Below are 22,533 nucleotides of genomic sequence, written 5' to 3' on the forward strand. Positions count from 1 at the left end.
TATTTTTTGTCTTTATGGGTTCGATGCATATGCAAAACAGCATTGTAGAGCATGCATGACATGTGCAAAACACAACTCACAAGGCAATTTGAGACCCCAAAGAGGTAAATTTCCAACACCACAATATCCCTTTCAAGTGATTCATATGGATTATATACAGCTGAGTAAACATGAAGGGAAGGAATTTTGTTTAGTCATAATTGATGCCTTCTCAAAATGGGTAGAATTGTTCCCTACAAAACATGCAGATGCACTTACAGTGGCTAAGGCATTGTGCAAAGACATCATTCCATGATTTGGAATACCAGAAACAGTCTATTCAGATAATGGAGCGCATTTTGTTAATACAATAGTGCAATACGTAGGAGAAGCGCTACAGGTCAATCTCAAAACTCATTGCGCTTATCATCCACACAGTGCCGGATTAGTGGAAAGGACAAAGGGCACAATAAAAATAAGATTAAGGAAATGTATAGAAGAGACAAAACGAACCTGGATTGAATGTTGGACCTAGTAAAATTGTATATGAGAATAACACCAACACCATCAGGGTTAACACCATTTGAGATACTTTATGGACGACCATATCGTCTACCAATTTTGACATGGATACTAAAACAGCAGATGAGGAACAAACATTAGCAAATTTTATGAAAAAGACATTAACACAGAAAGAGATAACTTAAACACATTTACTGCCGAATAATTTTGATCTTCCACAGGACGGCCTTCCAGTAGTCTAGCCAGGAGACTGGGTGTTCATCAGAGTGATTAAGAGGAAGAACTGGTCCAGTCCTCGTTGGGAAGGTCTATACCGAGTGCTGTTAACAACACCAACTGCAGTAAAGATAGCGGAGAGATCAACGTGGATACATCACTGTAAGATACAGCGTGTGTTGGCGGCCTCCACAGTGTAAGGGGAGGTCTGGCTACAAAGGGAGTCTATTTAATTAGCAATAGATTGTCTCAATGCCAGTGAAGCAGGGAGATCCTTGCACTATTAGGTGAGGTGGTTAACAACACTGTATCCTAGCAATCATGACTGAACTACAGCAGACCCCGGTAGGGCAGCCGGTTGTGTTGTGATCTTAGTGTGTTTCGTGCTCCTCGGATTCCTGGCCTGGTGGTTGACCCAAGAATTGCAGCTCACTGTGGACCGAGCCAGAGAACAACGCAAGCAACATCAGAAGAGGTTTATTCATAATGTGAACGAGACAGATGGACACCCTCATATATACCATACTAATATGTGGTACAGATATGTTCATTTATTGGCTATGGAATTACGTTACTAATTATTATGTTTGTTCGCAAATACCTATATCCTCAACACACCCAGCTCTGACGGCTAAACCGTACCCTGCTAGGGTGACAGAATGTCTTATCATACGGATGCATAATCAAACTGTATTTCGGGGGCAGCAGTTCTCAGCAAATCTGATAAGATGTAACACCACTTGCCTCAGTGCAACCACTTATATGATAGGGATTTCAACAGAGGACGTACAAGCGTGCCCAAGTGCTGCTCCATTGACTAGACTGAAGGGAAACGCAAAAATATCATCACGTTAAATTGTCATCACAACGGCCATTCCCAATTTGCTTTTACGGGACAGGGAATAAAAATGTAGGTAAAATTAAGAAACGTCTGTGTACCCAAACTTATGTTTTATCAAATAATTTAAGCCTAACCAAAACATAATATGTGGATGGTACTTATCTTCATCACATTGGACGGGGATGTAATTATACAGGCTCCTGTCCACGGGGAACGGATGAATCATGTGCTTATGTTAGTAAGTTTTGCTACCACCTGTAAATGGTACTCCGGTGTATGATGACATCTATTGGCTTTATGGTTCCAGACTGTACATGAGTCTCCCACCAAATTGGGGTGGTGTGTGTGCACCTACCCAGGTGACTGACCATACATATGTGGTAAGACCTCCACAGAGAAGAATGGCAGCACCAGACGGAGGAGATTGATATACCCAGATGTGTTACCACATAATCACATGTGGGGCTCGGATGTACTAAAGGACCAAAAAATTGTGGTCTGTAGGAGATAAAATAGCACATTCATTGTTCCCCTGGATAGGAGTGGGAAAAAATTCATTAATGATTGAAACTCTGAATTATTGATTGGGTCTGTTCATGAATGTAACAAAAAAAATAGTAGCAGCTCAAAACACTGAAATAGATGCTTTACGTACCATGGTGATGCAAAATCGCATGGTTTTAGACTTGCTTACTGGTTCACAGGGAGGAGTTTGTGTTCTGCTGAACACAACATGCTGTACTTTCATCCCAGACTCCATTCATTCAGTGGATATGCAGGACGCATTGGAGGAGCTGAATGAACTTCGTGATGCAATGCATAAAGACACCCTAGCCGTGAACCGGTGGAATCCCTGGTCCTGGTTGACTTCAGGACCATGTTGGCAGTTACTATTGAAAATGGTGTCAAATACATTTGTACAGCGTAATCTGGCCTTCCAACAAACTATGCCAAAATATCAAGCATTGAAACAGTCAGACCTTAGTGGAGAAAACTGTAATGACTGTACTGAGAATTATGATGATATTGAAAAGCTCACAACTCCAGTTCAAGCTTGAACTGTTGACGTGATGAGTTAACACACTCTTAGCCTATGAAGCTTTAGCTGAAAAAGTAATAAGACAAGTGGTGTAGTCGAATAATACAGAAAAACGGTTCATTTATACCAGTCGGTAGGAGTGATGTATGGTGGTGGTGTGGTGATAACAGAATCTTTGATAGACTGCCACGAAATGTGTCAGGTTATTGTGCATTAATATCATTATTGTTACCCATGACCCCTGAAGACGTTACGACATATGCAGCCTCTTATTCCTGAGGATTGGCAGAAAGGCATAGCCAGACAGAGTAAAAAGAGATTGGAAAGGAGTAGGAAATCCAACATATATTGACGCAATAGGAGTCCCCAGAGGAGTGCCTGACGAGTATAAACTGGTTGATCAAATAGCAGCTGGATTCAAATCTTCCATCTGTTGGTGGTGTTCAATTAATAAAAACGTGGACAGAATAAACTAAGTTAATAAACTAACTAACTAAGCTGGGTGATGCCTGCTATACGTTTAACAGGTGATAAACAGGTGGGAAATGTTAAGGATTTTATATATATATATATATATATATATATATGTTATCACTGTTAAACATTTGTAGCTTTGTCTTCTTTCTCATGAGAACGGAGATGTGCTGTTTTGCACCTGTCTTAATGCAATCCTGAGAATTCAATTTTGTTTTAGCACTCTGGGGTCAATCTGAACTGGGAATGAAGGACTGGATGTACTTATTGTTATAACATAACTTTGTTTTCGTAGCCGCTAACGACTGGGAGTAAAAGAACTGAAGGTTGAATTTTGACTGATTGTGATGCTTAGTGTTCCAGGCAGATGCAAAACAGCTGATAACTGCAACAGACGAACGAGATGTGCTGACCTGAAGTGTTCTTCCTTACAGCTGCACTTGACGTATGCGTTTATGTTATGGGAAGAAACTTGTCTTGCGTCATTACCCCCACCCTTAGGACAAGTTTCTTGTTTATGTGATGAGGGCGTCTCTTAATAAAAAGAGCGGAAAAGCAGGCCAGACTTTAGTGTAGCCTTGGTGTACAGCCTGGCCGCACTCCGCGCGTAATATTTGACTTTCTGTCTCACTGGTGTTTCTTGACTCTGTCTTGTTAAAGGTTTAAAAATGTTTGGAGGAGAAAATACCCAACAAAATGCACCCAGAATAGACAAATCGAGAGACTTCTTTAAACACACTGACTTTATTTGCGTTATGCTTTTTTTCCCCATTATCATTAATGACATTTATTTTAGTTGCGAGCAAAATGTTAGCAGATATGGCTGAATGCTCGCATGACTGTATGACGCGATGTGACGCTTTCAACTTTTAAAATAACATTTTTCTTGTTGATGGGACAAAGCACTAGAGTTCTCTGGTTCAGGCTGAGAAACACAGCTAGAGTAAACAAACAGAGGGACTTCTTTAAAAATGCTGCATCCCCCCTTCCTCATACTAAGGAATTAGCCTTCCAAAAGAGGACAGGCTATATGGTCCTGTATAGCCTGAGGTACAGGACCTCGGGCTATATCTGTCCTGTTGCGTCATTTCAGTCTGATTCATCTTTTAAGATGAATCAGACTGAAATGACGCAACAGGACAGATTAAGATTTTATATTTACTCAGTACATGTGAATAGTTTTAATATTTTAAAACAGTATGAATGGCCGCATGACTGTAGTTTTAGCCCTAGAGCCAGTAAATGGGCAACAGGAATTAGCTCTCGGTCCATTATTTTGGTACCCAGGCTTTGTCTGTGAGGCCAACAGCAATACAACACTGTCTTTTAAAAATTAAAAAAAAAAAAAAAAAAAAAAAATACTGCTTGGCTTTATGCAATAAGTCAATTTTAGGTGAGGAGTACAGACCCTCTTTCTCTTAAAAGGCTTTATTTTATTCAGTGTCTGACTTTGGAAAGGTCTAGCTTCTGCTGCCAGCTACATCACGCTGTATTGTGTTTTTCTTCGGTTTTCATGAAAGCATTATAACACCACATACAGGTCTGGCATAAGCAGCATCTTCACGGTCCCACAGCTGACATGGAATGTTATTAACTGGTTCCTGGAACATTTTTTGTTTTAATCGGTTTGGGAATGTCCATTTTTGGATCTAACCCATAACGTAAGAATACTGTTTGTTTGGAATAAATCAGTTTTTTTTTTTGGGGGGGGGGGGGGGGAGATTCTGGTTCGATGCCCTGCTTTATAATGCACAAGTTTCCCCTCCTCCACTGGCTGTTGCAGACTTCTATAAACATGAAAAATGGTAAGTGTCTCCCCCCAGAGTTTGTCTCTTTAACAGAGCTGGGTATAGTTTCTGAAAACTTGATAAGATACATTGGACTTCTGATACATAAAGAAATACATTTGTGCTTAATATACATTTACACTTGTCACAAGACTTAAAGAATACACACATACACATATATATCCCCACCCCCTAAATGGCATTTGTCATTAAAATTGCAGCATTACAAGATCCAATCCTGAACCACTTGGGCATGTTAAAGTTATTCACAACTTTAACAAAAATTGTGACTGACATTTACTTGCACCCTGTGGTACATCAAAATGGCAACCAGAACCAATGTGTCAGTCCTATCCCAGATACATACACAGCTTTTATGCATGCAAACATCTTACATTAAATGTACTGCAAATGTCTCAGTTTATCACCTCCAGTCAAGTCTCTTCATATTTTGTCACAATGCACCAAAATATGGATATACACGCCATTCATGTGTCTAGCCAAATACAGCTGGAGCTACTACAAGATGCACTTAAAAAAAACTTCTTTTTTTTTAAACACTTTGTTATAACAGATCCAGTCAGGTGTTCAGCACAGAACGTGTGCAGTTAGAAGTTACGATAAATATTGTGAACACTTTCACACCAAGCTGCTAACATATATCACTTGGAACATTTCTGATCACAGGTCAATGCAACACAGTTCTATAGATAAACAACTCTGAGAAGTGATTATTCTACTTCTTTATGACCAACAACATTAGAAAATACAATGGGTAATTAAGAATCTAAGTAATCCAAAAAGTAGTCTTTTTGCTTTCTAAAACTAATTCCACACATGCAGGTGCGCATACACACACCCATTTAAATACTAACCTACAAAAATACTGCGATAGAGCAGGCAAGTTCTTGTTGTGGTGTGTACATAAAGATATTTCACATTTTAAAACAGCTTATGTGGCATTCCTTTTAATAAGATTATCAGTTATGAAGCAAAAATACTAAAATTCTGTGCCTTCAGCTTCTACAATAACAATTCATGGCTTTTGTTTCATAGCATTAACATGTAAATCTGTGGGTTTTGGACAAAAGTAGACTTGTCTTAATTATGACACTGGCAAATCTCACCACTGTATGAACATGACTGCCACTACTTCTCTTCTCAACTTTGCTTGTTGTATTTACATAGTGATATCACAGACGACGAGCATTAAAAATAAAGAGTGGAGGGGCGCTAATGTTTCTTTTTAATTACACATACACTCATTTTTGGCTATGATTTTGCCTCTGCTCTGTGTCAGATTTTGACAATGGGCAGGGCCCAGACAGCTCCATCACACATATTTGACAGTGAAGCAGGTTAAGTGAAGACAAACGCATTATTTGCAGCCAGTAAGTGTTCGGCAACAACTGCATAATACCAAAGTTTGGAAAATATAAAGCCCACTTGAAGATGGTTTTGAAATGGCAATCCACAGCTGACAACATGGAAATACTTTGGAGTTAAGCCGAATGAAAGAGAACATAAACAAGCTGGTATGTCAACTTTTTACAAGTCCCTTTGTTTATTTTAGTGCAATTTTGTTCAGGCCTGCAAGACCATTCTATGTTGTTGCTGTAAAAAGATTTTAAGTCCCCCAATTCTAATTCCAATGTCTGAATATTCTTAATAATTAAGTCTTCATTACTCTTTGTAATGAACACTTAATGGTTTGTTGCAAGGATAATTTCAAGAAAAGATTAGCCCATACATGCCCATCTCTTTTCAACCTATTACTGGTAATACGAGTTGGCTACTGGATCATTTAGAAGGTTGCATACAACAGAGAATGTCATTTTAAAAACAAACCTTGACATTTCACAACACCATTTTGAGACTGAATGTACAAAACAGTGTCATGTTACCCTCTACAAGTCCCATTTTGATTTACAAGAAAAATAAGGTTACTGTAAAGCCTCCTTGACACTTGCATGAATATGATCCCAGCACTGCCGCACAATTCATTGCACCAATGTGTCCTGCTTGACATCACGCTATATGTGGTCCCTCGCTATATCGCGGTTCACTTTTCGCGTCCTCGCAGTTTTGCAGATTTTTTTAGTGTCATTTTGCATGCTTTTTTTTTTTTTTTTTAACAGCGCATTGTGTTCTGCGTCCTCATCAGGCAGGCCGGTCGGCATCACTGCAATTGCTCTCACTGCCTCCGATGCTAAGCGCTGCAGCGGGCCACTCACACCGCCCCACTGTCTGCTGTGCTGCAGCCAAAATCTGGCAACCGGTCCAGAGACTACGCTCACTGTTTTGGTGCAAAGCGCTCCAGCAGCCCACAAGGATAGAATTCAGCAGCGCTGCATGGTCTCGGTAACCGCAGGCGCAGAGCTCCATGGCCACTGAGAGAACTTTGTTTCTTTTTAATGACTTGGATTCTTTGCGGGTCCCGCATCTGTCCTGCAACGTTAACACCGGAGGCAGTGAGCAAAAAAAGAGCATGTGCATTGTGTTCTGCGTGTGTGTGTTTATAAGAATCTTCTCGTCCAGAAGAAAAAAAAGAGTGCCAACAATGACCCATAACTGTGTTCTTCACTCGGAAAAAGACATCTGCACCAAGGTGACATTCAATGGAAAAAGACGCTGCGCAGCGGCGCCAGGACGAAGAGGCGCGATCAGAGGAACTGTGAAATACTGGTCAGTCACTATTAATAATTTCTTATGTGTCCAACCCCGTAGGTTGATCGTTAAAATTAAATTTGTTAGTTCTAAAAGCCATCATAATTATTTATAGGAAAACGTTCTATTTTTATTTCTCAAACAAATGTTTGGGCCTGAAAACAGGTTTTGATCTTTGGTTTCATTCTATAATACTGGTCTTATTTTTCTATTAAGGTTTGAACTTTGAGAGTGTTTACACAGAGAAAAGTGAGAAAATGTGTAGCGAGGGGTTTTACAGCCTTAAAACATCTATAATAATTGTAAAAAATAACGCTGACTACTTCGCGGATTTCACCTATCGCAGGCTATTTTTAGAACGTAACTCCCACGATAAACAAGGGACCACTGTATAAAATAAAGCCGATGCCAAATCATTTCGTAGCCAATGATGCATTTGCTCTCAGAACTCAGATGATTAAAGCATTCTCTTGTCATTCCCAGAATCACAAAAATTATCTACAGCTGTAGGTTATCAGGTTCAGATGCCCTGCGTGCATTGACACACAATGTTTTTGAATACACTGCGCAGTGTTCACAACTAGTTCACACAAGTGGCATACAATTTGTGTGTGCCAGAAATTTAACATTTTCTTTGCACACTGGCACTCAGCCACGCACACTTTACAATTTACGACAAGTTTACTCATTGGCACACAATCTTGCCTGCCAGTGCGGGGATCAAATTCATTTAAGTGTCAAGGTCCCTCAAACCTTCACCCAGGACAATCATCCTTCAATTCAGCTTAAAAAAAACAAAAAAAAAACAAACCTGTTTGCATGTTCCTTCAGACTATTATTTTGAAGATCTCATTAAGCTTCACACACACACAATGGCCTTTTTCATATTTTATGGCATCTGTGTCCAATTTTGTGCATTTTGGAGTCCACGCTTTTTCCGGGAGGCCTACCTTATGGACACTGCTGACCCATGAACGATGGAATGTAATGATCTCTGCAGGGGGTTCAACAACAACATCAGTCAGACAAACTGGCTTCTAAAGATGCTATTTCACAATATGCTACAGGAGCTCTTAACTACCACAATAACAGGATATGAGAACACTGTCATCAAATGTACCCCTTTAATATTAAATATTTACTACAGTTTCAACAATTATCTATGAAAGGGTGCGTTATTGTGACACACCAACACAAAACAAAGCTGTTCAAGAGGCATGCACACATTACGTCACTTTAAACTAGCATGCATACTTGGCATTCAGTTACACGAGTGTATCATATCTACATCCAAAGATCAAAAAGTGTACCAGTCTAACAATTAAAGTTTCCTTGCTGACAACCTAAGCTGGTTAGAAGTACATGGTTTTGGTTACCTGAAAGTACTAAAATGTACTGATCTTACTGCCAACAAAACCACTGACACTTAAGCCGCGTTCACACCGGGCGCGATCGGTCGCTACAAATGCGCGTGGGTTGGCAGGCGACGGACGCGCCTCCTTCGCCCGGTGTGTCGCTCTGCTTGGGTGGACTTTCGCTGCGAAAATTCGCCCCAGTGCGTCATCAAATAGGAGGAGCTTCCATTCCGCTCGCCGGCTCCAGTTGTCAGTCAAGCTAACATGACAGACCTTGCTCACATGGAGCGAGTTGCTGTGGAAAGCAACCAATACAGAGAGTATCATTTGCTGCAGGAGCTGTGTCTGGGTGACGGCCGCTTTCAGCGGTCCTTCCACCTCTGCGGGACCCAGTTTGAGGATCAACTGTCCCGTTCGCGCGCGCACATGTAAACAATAAAAAAAAAAAAAATAAAAATAAAAAACTCTGCTGCTTGCTGCAGCTGGCTCTTCCCAAAAAAACTGTCATAATTGTGTTTAGAAACCAGTCACCATTTGTTTTATTATACATCTGTGTAGTTAATTAATAAAATATTCTATACAGACGATTCGCTCGCGCGCATGTAAAAAAAAAAAAAAAAAAAAAAAAAAAAAAAAAAAAAGAGAAAAGGAAAAAGCTCCGCTCCCGCTGCTGCAAGTAGGGCTGCTGCTTGCTCCAAAAACTGTCATAATTGTGTTTAGAAACCAGTCACCATTTGCTTTATTATACAGCTGTGTAGTTAAGTAAAATAATCTCCAAGACGATTTGCGCGCGCGCACGTAAAATAAAAATAAAAAGAAACTCCGCTCTCCGCTGCTGTGGTGCTGCTGTTCGCATCAAAAACTCTGTCATGATTGTGAAATAAAGGACAAAAGAGACATAAGTTCTGCTCACAGGCTGCTACCAGATACAGGACATGTTCACATCTTCAGTCAAACTCCAGACATCTCCACGTCACTACTTATTCAGTCCCTGATTGGTCATCGCGGCGCGACAAGACGAAAAAGTTCAGATTTTTGAACTTGGGGAGGAGGGCAACGCGACGTGACGCAATATCACGCCACAAACGCTCAAAAATTGCTTCACTCGCGTCCATCACGTCGCGCTGCGCGGTTTGGCGCCAAAACACGTCCTTACATAGGGATTACATGGCAACCTGTGGCTGCAGTTGCTCACGTCGCGCCCGGTGTGAACGCAGCTTTACAACTAAAGCACCGTGCTCGTAGAGCGCAAACCTCCAACTCTAGTTTCAAATTCCACAAAATTTAAAAGGTCAAAGTCCTGCTAGAAGTGGCTTTTCATAAGCTAAATTAGATGCGACCAAATGACAGGAGTCTATTTATTTCATGCACTTGAATCAGTGTTTTTTTGTGTGTTGTCAGGTTTTTGTTTTCAACTTTTTCGGTTTCTGAATTCTTTTTCAGATAATTTTCACAGAACATTGGTCGTCTGCTGTGCAGAATTTGTCATTGCTTTTTGGCTCTTGGTTTCCGACTGATGACTGGATGGTAGACAAACAGGCATAAAATTGGAACCTCCATCCAATTTTGGTGGTGTAGGTAAATCCATAACAGAAAAATGAGTGACTGAGGTACAATGCAAAATGTACACCAAATGGGCTTTTCAAATACTGAAGCAAACAGACTACTATACACAAAATCAGAAAGGCACGTACAATCATATCACAAATTGTTTGCGTCTCCTCTCCACAAACAATAATGTGCCTTCTAATTGGAGCAAACAAAGACCACAAATAGAGCACAGTACTTTATCCACTCCTGATAAGAAAGGAAGACATTTTACGTCAGAAAAAACATCTGCAGTAATCTAAACTATGTCTGGGAAAGGCATGCACGAATAATGAACATTTGCTAAATGATAGAAAATCTCAAGATGCGTATCTGATAATATTTGTTTTCTTTAGAAAGAAACCAGCCTGGTTCTGCGGGTGCACCAGTCCAACTTTTCCACAAAATATGATCACATATCTTATTAGTTGTAGATCAATGAGAGCATAACTATGAAACCCACTTAAAAATGCAAGATTGTGCATAACCCATTTCCTGGACCAGGGTGGGGGAAGGTGGAAGAACAGCACTTTTCTTACCCTGATTAAATCTCACAGATGCCCTTGAGCAAGGCGTTTAAATACTGCAGCTGCACTAAGCAGCATGTAGGCAGGAGAGTGCTGCTCGTTAGTGGACCCAAACTCAAAATCATCTATGTTCATATTTGTCATCTTCAAATAAATCTCTCTCAGTACTGCAGCTTATATACACAGAGACTATCTTATGGCACCTCTTCAACATTCATTGCTGAAGTACAGATTAGACAGGCTGGGGTTAGAAAAGGATGAAAAAGTGTTCATACAAATAAAAGTTTACAAACTACGAGTATATTGTATTTTTATGCATTGGTCACTGTAGCATTTCTGCCCGTGAACTTGTTCTCATGCTAAGGTCAAAGAATAGAGGCATACGTAGAGAATATAAAGCCCAGAGAGTCTGTAATTTGCAGCTATATGAATAAAAACCAAATCCTTTGCAGTCTTGCAATTACAACTGCAAGCTGCCTCATCTCTGTGGAAATCCCTGACCACACCCCTACACCAAATGCCACCTGGCAAATAGGCCCAGTTTCATACCATTTATACAGGCAAATACAGCAGAGTGGTGGTTATAAACCCTGACTGCAACAGAGTCTTGAAGTGTCACTGAGCAAAGCAATGATCATGTGAACTGTTCAGCATTTAAACATCATGTCCTTTCAGCCTCACGCATTGAAGCAAAGATGTAGACAGAGACGAGGGGACCTCCCTTCTTATAAATAAAATTGAGAGAGCTTCATTAACATAACCATTTTGATTTTAAACCAAACACTGCTATGCAATGATCACTACACAAACATTCACATTTTAGATGCAGGGGTAAAATAGAAGCAGCCTATGATCAAGACATAAAACCCTAATGATAACCTGTACTATACTTTAAATAGTCACATCTACTCAAGCAATGTACAAAAAAACTGTACAGACGGTGGTGCGGTGAGGTGGTCCGGGGGGGGCTGACATCATACAGTGGCCACACGCAGACCACGTTTCTCACATTTCTGACAGTTTCAAAACTAAAAAGTTCAGTAAACCTCAGACTATAATCTTCACACCGGTACAAATGTAGACAATTCATTTTTTCCACAGTTTTCTTGTACCTAAACGCCTCACGGGCCTCTACTTCCCGCTGGCTCTAATGTTCTGACGTTTAGCTTCTCGCGAGCTGCCGCACTATCGTTGAAAAACTCAAACTATCACATGCGTGTGTGAACATGAACAGACATGTTCAGGTCCGGGAAAAGTAAGAAAGGGGGAGGGGGAACCTAGTCTAATAAGTTGATAAAAGGTCCCGCTGGAGTTGAAGCGGTTAACTAGCTACCTACCGCGCTTCCTGGTTGAGTGCACTTGCTAACAGCACGAGCCAAAACACAATGAATGAGTCACCAAAGAGAACACAAGAAAACATGAATGGTTAAAATATAAATTAAGAACTCTACCTGCTTTTTAAGTGCAGAACGCCTTTCGGAAGATGGTCAACAGCAATCTTTTTGTCTGACTTATTTTCTTCCCCAGCCGACAGCAGCTTGCAGAGAGTTCAGACAGAACTAGAGGACTCGCTTCCTCCCTCTCTTTCACCGCGGCTTCAGACGGTTTTTTTTCTTCTTCTTCTTCTTCTTCTTCTTTTCTCCTCCCTCCGCTTGACGCTGATTGGTTCGTGTCGTCAGCCGGGAGTCGGGGTGCGGTCCAGAACGAGGCGGGCTCCACGTCGGAGAGTTCCGCCTATTTTCAGTGTCATGCAGGCAATGAAGTCGATGAGACACACTTTAAGCCAATCATATTAGGCTTAAGGCGTGTCCGACTGAATGAGTGACAGCCACAGGGCAGCTGTAAAATACCGGGGGGTGGGGGGATATCAAAAGTTAAAAGAGAGGAGGAGTCGAGATAAGGCTGTTTAATGACAGAGGTATGTGCATTCTATGACCATATAAGTACCAGCCAGCCTCAGGACGGACTGCTACATCCAGGTTTTTCCTGATGTGTCAACAGGATCTTCTCTAGTCGACCTCTGCTCTGAAAACATACCAGACGTCACAAAGACATACCCGCAACATTAATAATATGTGTTACAATAAGCAGTTTCATTGGACACATAACAATGCAGTAATTTCTAAGTGTGAGAGAAAACAAAACATTGGATAATACAGACAATAAAACAACATAGGCTGTGGAAGGGAGGCGCAAGAGGGGCACCACCTCCTCAGGTTTGATTATGGCCTCTTTTTTTTTTTTTAGAAAACAACTTGAATACATGGAATCAAATAACATAATGGTGTATAATTTAATATTATGAAAAACATACAAATCACTGCAGCCATGCCACTCTGAGCACATCTTATGCTGTCAGGTCTCAGAAATGAAGATTAGATTCGATAGATAGAACTTTACTAATTCCTTGGGAAAACTCCCTCTGGGAAAATTAGGTTCCAGCAGCATTGTGGAGCAGCACACAGGGTAAGAAGCACACACAGTATCAAAAGTGAAAGTAAAAAGAAACACAGGCTCTGGTGCCGTACTTGGCTGGGAGGCCGCTTGGGAACACCAGGAGCTATGAGTACGAAGGTAGGCTGAAAAGTTCTAAGGCTGACTATGATGCAGTTGTCGAATTGAACAAATTCAGGGTTATTTTTCTACATAGTCTCCCTGTAACTCCACACACTTCTTCCAGCGGTGCTTGAGTGCTTTGATTCCCTTGGCATAGAAGCTTTCATCTTGAGAGTCAAAATAGTCCTCAACGGCAGCCATCACCTCATCATTGCTCCGATAGTGCTTCCCAGCCAAGTTTTTTTCAGGTTTGGGAACAGATGAAAGTCCAAGGGTGCCAAGTCAGGGGAGTATGGTGGATGATCTACCAGTTCGAATCCACACTCATGGATAGTGGCCATGGCCACTGTTGACTTGTGAGCTGGGGCATTGTCTTGATGGAACAGCGCCCCTTTTGTCAGCTTTCCTGGTCGCTTCTTTTTGATAGCCTCGTGTAACAGGCGTCAGAAGATGTGGTACCCACCGAGCTGACACCTTTGACATTCCAAGTTCTTCATGCAGAATGTGTTCAATTCTCTTACGGGATATTCCCACAGCATCTGCTAGCTGATTAATCGTTGATCGTCTGTCGTCCATCACCATTTCATGAACAAGGTCAATGTTTTTCTGGGTTGTGGCTGTTGCAGGCCGCCCAGACCTTGGGTCGTCTTCAAGGCTCTCTCTGCCCCTCTTAAATTCAGCTGCCCACTTCTGCACTGTAGATATGGAGGGAGCTTCATCCCCTAATGTAGGAACCATATCCGCATGAATGTCGTTGGGCTTTAACCCCTTCTTATGCAGGTACTTAATCACCGTGATGCCAGATTTTGTCCATTTTTTCCGTTTCCCTCTACCACGAACATTCAAACTTGGCTATGAACCACAAACTACCTCACAACCTGGAAGAAAATAACACAGTTAGTCATCAGAAGAGTTGAACTTAATGCATGCCAAGTTTTATTGAAATGGCATTTCTCCTTCTTGGTGAGCTTAGAACTTTTCAGCCTACCCTCGTATGTTTCCCCATGAAGAACCAATCCACTGGTGACCCTGAAGAATCAGGGTCAGATGAAAAATCAAAAATAAATCTGATTTTGAATCCTTGTTGTTTCAAATAATAAGAAAACTCATGCAGTTAATATCTACATTAATAAATGATTAAATTATACATTCAAAACAACAAACAAAAAGCTTCAGAATGCACCATTTAACAGAGAAAAAACTGTTAATTCTACTGTCTTTCGCCACCATAGACCACTTTACTCTATTAAATATATTAATTTAATTTTTGCTTGCCTACAATATTGGATGCAAGTAAAAAGTAAATTTAAAAAAGTGGATGGAAATGTCTAAATAAAATACATGGAAAGGTTTAACACAGATTACTTTACTTACAGTAATTAACTGCATGCTTTTTATGCCTTTTATGCCCCACCACCACCAAGCACCAGTGTTTAATGTTAGATTAGATATGGATCACAAAATTGGAAATGTAAAAATATAAAAACATATTTACCTTGGATTCCAAATACATTTGACATTCAGATATAAATTTAGATTGAGTCACTCACTCACTCACTCACTCATTGCATGATTTTTCACTATTTGTATATATGCCATTTTATGTTGTTTGTTCCTTGTCACTGCTATTTATGACTGTATGTGGATCATAGCTGCTACTTCTGGTTTATATTATTAATTTTTCAATTTTGCTATATTTTTATTTTCTACATATTGAGACAAGTCTTCAGGAATTTCATGATACATGTGACAATAAAGATCTTTGTTTCTGATATACACCGACATGATAAAGGAGCAAACATGACACCATTCTATTTTTAATTTCACAGTTTACTCTCCCATCTGCAATTCTGTACACATTTTTACTGTATTGCTTGTTATAGTGATTTGAATGCTGCATGCAGGTGTGACAACAGACATTTGAAGTTGCAGGGAAGTTATGCAATTCAGGTCAGCCAAACAAGTATAGCGAGATTCACAATGAGGCCTGTTAGCGCTACGTGAGAACCGCTGGAGGAGATAGTGTAATTAAGGGGAAGCACTCACTCACTTAAAATCACTCATGACATTTGTTGTTGAGAGAGAGAGAGAGAGAGAGAGAGAGAGAGAGAGAGAGAGAGAGAGAGAGAGAGAGGGAGAGAGAAACTGTGCATGTAGTGTATCTGGAAAGTATTCATAGTGCTTCATTTTTTCCACATTTTGTTATGCTATTCCATTTGTTTGTTATTCCAAAAATTGTGAAATTATTTTTTCCCAAAAAAATTGTACACACAGTACCCCATAATAACAATGTAAAAAGTTTGAGATTTTTGGAGAAAAAAAAAAATATATATATATATATATATATATATATATATATATATATATATATATATATATATATATATATATATATATATATATATATATATATATATATATATATATATATATATATATATATATAAAACATAAGAAATTACTTGTACATAAGTATTCATACTTATATACTTATATACTTTGCTGATGCACCTTTGGTAGCAAGTACAGCCTCAAGTCTTCTTGAACATGATGCCACAAGCTTGGTGCACCTATCTTTGTTAGTTTTGTCCATTCCTTTTTCCAGCACCTCTCAAGCTCCATCAGGTTGGATGGGGAGCGTCGGTGCACAGCCATTTTCAGATCTCTCCAGAGATGTTCAATCAGATTCAGGTCTGGGCTCTGGCTGGGCCAATCAAGAACATTCACAGAGTTGTCCTGAAGCCACTCCTTTGATATCTTGGCTGTGTGCTTAGGGTCACTGTCCCGCTGAAAGATGAACCATCACCACAGTCTGAGGTCAAGAGCGCTCTGGAGCAGGTTTTCATCCAGGATTTCTCTGGACATTGCTGCATTCATCTTTCCCTCAATCCTGACTAGTCTCCCAGTTCCTGCCGTTGAAAAACACCCCACAGTATGATGCTGCCACCACTATGCTTCACTGTAGGGATGGTGCCTTGTTTCATCCAAACATGATGCCTGGCATTCACACCAAAGAGTTCAATCTTTGTCTCACCAGACCAAAGAATTTTGTTTCTCATGATCTGAGAGTCCTTCACGTGGCTTTTGGCAAACTCCAGGCAGGCTGCCATGTGCCTTTTACTAAGGTGTATCTTCCATGTGGAGATGGATAAATATATATATATATATATATATATATATATATATATATATATATATATATATATATATATATATATATATATATATATGCAAAAAAATAAAAAATAAAAAGTTTCACATTGAGGGAAAAATTTATTCCAGCCATTTTGGAATAAGGCTGTAACATTAAAAAATGTGGAAAAGTGCAACGCTGGGAATACTTTCTGGGTAGATAGCTAGATATAAACATATGCAGGATGAGATAAATTTGAACAAAATGCTCATGAGATGAACCTCTGTAGTGCAAGAATCCACAGTGGAATGAAACATTGTGATCCTGTTTACTTCAAATACTTCTGTGGGATTTATAGGATGATATGAGCCTGATTTTCTGAGTGGAAACTAGGTGCAGCGCCAGTGCACGTCACAACCTGCAGATGCACACGTAACGTGGAAACTGAATATTTGTTAGTCTTAATGTGCAGCTCTGCTCAGCAGCACAAAATGTTCTGATGGTTTTAAAAAATGTAATTTGCAATATGCTAAATGAGTTTGTAATATCTGATGCCAATAATGAACGAGAAAAGAAGGTGTTGTGCAGGTAATCCTGCTTATATACACAAAAACTGAACCCTTTGTTTTCACCTTCTTGTCCTCATTCATACCAGACAAAAAACGTGAAAATTACACAGATGATACCATTATGACATCATATGAAAAAATGGAAAAAAGCAGATGCAAACATTGCCTTTCTGCAGGTGGCATCAATGCACACGGTTACACACTCATTGCACCAGATAAAAACATCTCCTTGACCATTTTCACCAAAGAATTGACATATAGCAGCATGACCAGCATCCACTGACATGCATGAGAAAATTTATGTTCGCTATTTGTGATTATGAAAGGAATGTGTGTTTTCCTGTGTATTTAGCGGCTGGGCACCACATGTACCACTGACAACATTCAAAAAGCCTGGAAAAATCAATAAAGCCAACACTCTCATACTCTCTGGGATGGATGGGAAATATTGGAAAATTCAGACAAAAGCTCAAAGGTCACTGTCCCACTACTTGAGTATTACCAGATGATTGATGAAAACAGAGGATAAAATAAAGATTTGCCTTATAAAAAATCTCACACACAAATAAGTAATATAAACCCTAAGCTGATTTCAATAATAAGGAACTAAGAGACAGGGGGTGTGGTTAACAGCAGCTTTTTCTCATTTAAAGAAAAAGGTACAGAAACAACGGGCCGTTTCTTAGAGGCTTTAATTAATTCATTACATACTTTCAGTGTGTATGGTACAGAAGCGTATTGCATTCACTGGATTAAAAAAAAAAAATAGACCGCTGATTTCATAATTACGAAAGATCCTGATCTCGGAATTATGAGATCTTTTTTCATAATTATGAGATCAGCGTTCTAATTTTTTTTCATCCAGTGAATGCAATACGCTTCTGTAGTATGCAGTATTTTGGCAACAAAAGTATCTGTTGCTAAAACGCATCTAGCATAAAAAATGAGACAGAATTTAATGTAAACAAAGTTGGCAAAGTCAATGAAATGTAGGCTCTCATTAAAATATTATTTCTAGTCACACACACGTACACACATACACACACACACACACACACTCTCTAATATATATAATGAATCATTCACAAAGTGCACTGTAAATATTTAACCCTATAACATTTTTGATACATACATTTCTTGGGTCAGGCATTATAGGGTTAAGTGTCTACTATGATCCATCATCCCTGTCATTTATTATTCTGTTGATTAATAAGATATTGGAGCTATGCAACCCTACTATCTTTGGCATCTACATCCATTCATGGCTAAAGATGTGTGCAGACAGCAGGCTTATGCACATGTGTACCTTGTCATGATGACTGAGATTTATAGAGAAATATGTGTACACACAGATTTATAACTGGTGAAAAGAATGTGCATGCACATTTCTGCTTTTACGCGTACACATAGTTTTAGTCGTAATTCGACACAGAGCTGTATAAATGAGTCCCTTGGTGACCTATAATAGCTTGCCAAAAGTTGTAGAATATGACCTTTATAAATAAACTACTTGTGGCCAGAAAGTAAACATACTTTGAATTCCAAAATGACCTTTCATATTTCACTGCTTGTGTTGCAGTTACAATGGGACAAAAAAAAGCATGAACAAAGTACCAAATATGGACACTTGTGACCTCAGTATCTCTCTCTCTCTCTGGTTCTTGCACTAATTTCACTGTGACCTAGTCCTCCTTCGCTTGCTTTTTTTCTTTCAGTTGGTTGTAATAGCAGCAGGGTGTGTCTCTAATTCAGGGTGTGCTAAGCCATTATATCATCCAGTCAGAAAGAAAGAAAGGAACCTATTCACTGACGGTGCTTTATGAGGGTGCCATGTTAGCTCACTGACTGCTGCCACTGTGTAATTTAATATATGAAACCGCACGTGTGTGTGTGTGTGTGTGTGTGTGTGTGTGTGTGTGTGTGTGTGTGTGTGTGTGTGTGTGTGTGTGTGTGTGTGTGTGTGTGTGTGTGTGTGTGTGTGTGTGTGTGTGTGTGTGTGTGTGTGTGGGTTGTTTGGTGTTGCAGTCTGGCCCAGATCCTCTGAACTATCAGTGCAAAACATCTGAGCACTAACATCATCCTGAAGTCATGTGTCCTGCCAAGAATTTTTACAAAACCTATTTCAATTTGCAGTTTCTTGATGTCCAAATGCCAGGAAACATTTTTGTGTGTGTGTGTGTGTGCATACTTTAAAGTTTCAGGCCACAAAGAATAAGCAGCGCCGATATCTATGATATTCTACAAGCAAACATAAATTTTTATAGAGTTATACAATCATCTTTTTTAAGTTCCAGCATGCTTTAAAGGCAGACTGAATATAAGGTGCATAAGACATATACAAGAGAAATAATATGCTCCAAACAGTATGGCTGTAAGTCATAGCAGATGGATGTAATCTGTAAGTGCAGATCACGAAATCTGCAACGTGATATAGTTAGAGAGAAAGCATGGGGTTTACAGTTCTTTCCATAAAAAATTGCATTGATTTGATATTTCCAAGCTCCTCTCGGGAGGAGCTCGGAGTCGAGCCGCTGCTCCTCCACATCGAAAGGAGTCAGTTGAGGTGGCTCGGGCATCTCTTCCGGATGCCCCCTGGATGCCTCGCTGGAGAGGTGTTCCGGGCACGTCCCATTGGGAGGAGGCCCCGGGGAAAACCCAGGACACGCTGGAGGGACTACATCTCTCGGCTGCCTTGGGAACGCCTTGGGGTTCCCCCGGAGTAGCTAGGGGAGGTGTGTGTGGATTGGGAGGTCTGGGCGGCTTTGCTTGAGCTGCTGCCCCCGCGACCCGACTCGGATAAAGCGGAAGAAAATGGATGGATGGATGGATGATATTTCCAAGACTTTTGTCCCTTTCAGGAAATACGGGTAGAGACATGTTGGATCATTTAAGATGTGTACTGAACACAAGTCAAACCTACACTGACCACATTCACTTAGAAGTCTGTCCTGGGCACCTAAAATAGAATTTTGTCGTTTTGCATTTGCATATTTATCATGGAGAATGCACATAGATGCATTTCATATTAAACTATGCAATAATACAATAAGTAAAAGCATTACATTGCTATATTAAATATGACTGTAAATAATGTAACTGCATGTATATCTGGTATAATGTATATTCTCTGGAGGATGTTGCACTTACTTTAAAACATCAAACTAGTTTTTTCGGGCTGTGGAATAATAATCCCCACCACCATGATGTACGACATACTCGTACACATTTTTGGAGCAGATTTGCGCCTCTGAATTTTAAGTTAATCTGCCTAGAGTCTGCATTTCTCAAAAACTGAGTGACTGTGCAAAAAGGAGTTAAGTAAGGAAAGCCACCAAGAAACCCAAGTGCCAAGTGACAAGTGACAAAGTTTATTCGGCACACAAAATATTCAAATAGAAAAAAATGAACAATTCCACAAACTCATAGACAAAACTAGTGAGTCCAAAAGGGTGTGGGCTGAAGCAAAGCTTATTAGCGCCCACTCCTGCTAGTACAAGTCTATCAATTCTAATCAGTCATATTTACATAAGAACAAACTCACTACTACATGTCGACACACAGACATACACATCAATATACTATTCACTTATAATTATATTTATATAGTACCAGATCACAAGAAAGTCAAATCAAGGCACTTTACGCAAGTAAGGACTAACCTTACCAACCCCCTGAGCAAGCACTAGGCAACTGTGGTGAGGAAAAACTCCCTATAAGGAAGAAACCTCAAGCAGACCAGGCTCTTGGGGGTGACCCTCTGCTTGGGCTGTGCCATATATACCTATATACATGGGTGATTCTTTAACTACGGGCACTATTAGCCTTGTAAATGTAATTTCCACCACACCATTGCCTTACAATATAAAGCGCCTTGGGGCAACTGTTTGTTGTGATTTGGCGCTATATACATGTGCTCTGATGTCACTGTTTATCTCCGTAGAAACTACCCAAACAATCTTTCATACAAACTGTTTAAAGGGACATTACAGTGTTGTGGTGGAAATTACAGCAATAGTGTGGGACAACTACATTTTGTTTAAAAAAATCACAACAGTTGTATGACATTGAATACCCCAATTATGTTTTGATTGTTTTACTGATATTTTATTCAGAGATATTTTAAAACATTAGAAAAAATGTTTTTTTTACCATTCATTTTTATCATTGAAGATCAAAAGTCTGGGTGTGGGACAAGCACAAAACGGCAATATTTGCATATAATGATGCTGAAAAAAGGTGAAAAAGTCATCATAGACTACTAGAACAAATTTCTTAAAACACTTTCATTGTAAAGATAACTATAAAAGTGTGAAATTTCCCCTTTTTTTTGTTTTTCATACAATATGATAAAAGGACATAATAAGTGCCCGTAGTCTAAGAATCACCCACATACGTATATACTTTACATACATAAATATATACATATATATATATACATACATATACACGGTCACTTATATACATACAATCACTGGCAAAAATTATGGAATCACCAGCCTCTGAGGATGTTCATTCAGTTGTTTAATTTTGTAGAAAAAAAGCAGATCACAGACATGACACAAAACTAAAGTCATTTCAAATGGCAACTTTCTGGCTTTAAGAAACACTATTGTTTGGTGCCGTTCCAATGAGATTTATAAAGATGACTGCCTGAAGAGAACATGTAAATTTCCACAGTCATTGATGATATGGGGCTGCATGTAAGGTAAAGGCACTGGGGAGATGGCTGTCATTACATCATCAATAAATGCACAAGTTTACATTGATATTTTGGACAATTGAAAGGATGTTTGGGGATGTTTCAAGATGATAATGCATCTTGCCATAGAGCGAAAACTGCGAAAACATTCCTTGTAAAAAGACACATAGGGTCAATGTCATGGCATAGGGTCAATGTCAACGAGTAGATCTGATTTGATGCAGGTGTTAGTTTGGGGGATGAAAATTTACAGGGTGATTCCATAATTTTTTCCTCAGAATTGAGTGATTCCATATTTTTTTCCTCTGCTTGGTCTAAAAAAGTAACCGTTACTGACTGCCACAATCTTTTTTTCTTGATTTCTTATAGTGTTTCTTAAAGCCAGAAAGTTGTAATTTGAAATGACTTTAGTTTTGTGTCATGTCCGTGATCTGCTTTTTGTCTACAAAATTAAACAACTGAATGAACATCCTCCGAGGCCGGTGATTCCATAATTTTTGCCAGGGGTTGTATATACATATACACCTACCCATATCTATATATCTACATAAGCATACACATACCCACACATTCAAATATACA

The 22,533-nt window shown here is 39.6% G+C and overlaps 1 protein-coding gene across 2 annotated transcripts in view; it reads right to left on the bottom strand.

The window, feature by feature from the left end:
* LOC117527637 (myosin-9-like) overlaps positions 1 to 12,659 on the bottom strand; it is a 74,461-nt gene extending 61,802 nt beyond the window's left edge. For both annotated transcript variants that reach the window (XM_034190069.1, XM_034190068.1), the window contains exon 1: positions 12,446 to 12,659. The gene's annotated coding sequence lies outside the window, so the exon portion shown is untranslated. The remainder of the gene's footprint in view (positions 1 to 12,445) is intronic.
* Positions 12,660 to 22,533: the final 9,874 nt, after the last annotated feature.

The sequence above is a fragment of the Thalassophryne amazonica genome, chromosome 16, assembly GCF_902500255.1.
Source record: "Thalassophryne amazonica chromosome 16, fThaAma1.1, whole genome shotgun sequence".
NCBI classification, from domain to species: domain Eukaryota; kingdom Metazoa; phylum Chordata; class Actinopteri; order Batrachoidiformes; family Batrachoididae; genus Thalassophryne; species Thalassophryne amazonica.